The sequence below is a fragment of the Bos javanicus genome, chromosome X, assembly GCF_032452875.1.
Source record: "Bos javanicus breed banteng chromosome X, ARS-OSU_banteng_1.0, whole genome shotgun sequence".
In the NCBI taxonomy this organism is placed as follows: Eukaryota; Metazoa; Chordata; class Mammalia; order Artiodactyla; family Bovidae; genus Bos; species Bos javanicus.
In genome coordinates, this window is record NC_083897.1 from 110,193,387 (window position 1) to 110,195,711 (window position 2,325).

The following is a 2,325-nucleotide window of genomic DNA, read 5'->3' on the forward strand; positions in this document are numbered from 1 at the left end:
CTTCCTCCTTGAGAATTCCAGAGCCCTCTTCTCTCCTTGGGGACCCCTAGACTTCTTATCAACCTGCCTAGGAAATGATTCTCTCAATACTATATATAAATATTTCGTATGTTTTACTTCTTTGCTGTTTTCTAAAAGGTAACATGCAAGGGTCATTTGTGAGTCCCAGAAGAGTCCATTGAGATGACTGATGTGGGGATATTTGGCCAATGTCAGTGTAAGTAGCATCTAGCAGTAAGTGAGAGAAGTAAATCAATACCACAATCTTAAAAACTTCTTGAGAACTTCTCTGAGACTTGGAAGATGATTCTAGATTTGTCTCTCCATGGCAGGCACCTGAAGTACAAGCCATTCTACTTAATATTTATTGGCAAATGATCTCCCGAAGCCCTATTCATTATTAGGGAAGGGAAGTCACTGAGTTGTGTCCAACTTTTTGCGACCCCATGGACTATAGCCCACCAGGATCCTCCATCCATGGGATTTTCCAGGCAAGAGTACTGGAGTGGGTTGCCATTTCCTTCTTCAGGGGATGTTCCCCACCCAGGAATCGAACCTGGGTCTCCTGCATCATAGGCAGATGCTTTACCATCTGAGCCACCAGGGAAGTCATTCATTATCAGGACCATATAGCAAATGACTCTCAGTCTTTATTTGTTTTAGGATATTTGGGCTTCATAGTTTACCTAGTTTATAAATTTCATATTTATCTGAATATCTGAAATTGTCCTCAGTGTGGCCAGATAGCAAGAAATATCCTAATCCTCAGGTGTCAAGAAGACATAAAGAGTCGAGGTCATCGTGTTAAATGCTCTTTGCTCACCCATCATTTGTGGATTATTTTAATACTGTAAGGGACTTGAACTAGGTTAGGAATTTTCAACATTCCTTTGGCAGTTTTACTTTTTAAAATGTCCTATAGAAACATTCTTTATAAAGAAGAATGTGAATACATTTTTTATAAAGAAGAATTGTGAATATGACCAATATATGGAAAGTGACAAGCTATATAAGTCTTTCTTTATATAGCTATGGTCCTAGTTCCCATGATAACCTACAGAGCAACATGCAATCAGTAAAACCTTACAAGACTTTTCAAGCATGACCAGTCCTTTGTTTTATTTTAAGTATCCACTGGTGTTAGGAAATGATTCAGGGAGAGAAAATTGTTGCTTTGTATACTTCTCACTATTTGTCCAACCCTTGTAAATATCAATGGCTCTTAAAATCAAAGGACATCAAATCAATTCAGAGACTAGAGCAGCTACATGGGGAGTAGGGGGAGTGAACAGGAAAAGGTCTACCCTGGTCCACAAACTCCTTCCTGATCTTTAGAGGACAAGGAACACACTGTACTGTGTTGATGTTTGTAGCTTCATACTAAAAAAGGGAATCTGCAAAGGCAATAAAAGGTTTTACCTAGAGTTTCTTATTTGAGGGTCACTAATTTGTTCATTACTATGTGAATTTCCTGCAGAAAAGAAGATAATTTTCTGGGAATCTGAAAGTTCCACATGAACCTTACACTATCCTTTAAAAAAATACATATGCTAATTTAGAATTTGACTGTAAATTATATGAACTTTGGTCAGTTTAGTTCAGTTCAGTTCACCTGTTCAGTCATGTCCAACTCTTTGCGACCCCATGGATGGCAGCACACCAGGCCTCCCTGTCCATCACCAACTCCCGGAGTTTACTAAAACTCATGTCCGTTGAGTCCGTGATGCCATCCAACCATCTCATCCTCTTGTCTCCTTCTCCTCCTGCCTTCAATCTTTCCAAGCATCAGGGTCTTTTTAAATGAGTCAGTTCTTCACATCAGGTGGCCAAAGTATTGGAGTTTCAGCTTCAGCATCAGTCCTTCCAATGAATATTCAGGACTGACTGGTTGGATCTCCTTGCAGTCCAAGGGACTCTCAAGAGTCTTCTTCAACACCACAGTTCAAAAGCATCAATTCTTCGGCGCTCAGCTTTCTTTATAGTCCAACTCTCACAACCATACATGACCACTGGAAAAACCATAGCCTTGACTAGAACTTTTTTCAAATATCTATCAATTTGCTCATATGTTTATACCTATGAGCAAGATTACAGAATCTATTTTAAAAACAAAACAAATATTAAGTACTGCTCCAAGCTAGGGTTTGTATAGATCCTTGAGATATTAAAACATAAAAAATAAAAATTAAAAAAAAAAAAAGAGCCCAGATGAGACCTATTCTGCAAGTGCTCCCTGACTCGTATGGAAGACAGGGATAAGCAGGTAGTTTCCAGATCATATGGAAAGTGCTGTGATTGAGACCTTGGGGTGGAAACACAGATGTG

The 2,325-nt window shown here is 39.1% G+C and overlaps 1 non-coding gene across 1 annotated transcript; it reads right to left on the reverse strand.

Annotated features, from left to right (window-relative positions):
- Window positions 1-535: 535 nt before the first annotated feature.
- TRNAH-AUG (transfer RNA histidin (anticodon AUG)) lies at window positions 536-607 on the reverse strand. The gene has a single exon. It is a non-coding gene; the product is annotated as a tRNA-His (tRNA).
- Window positions 608-2,325: the final 1,718 nt, after the last annotated feature.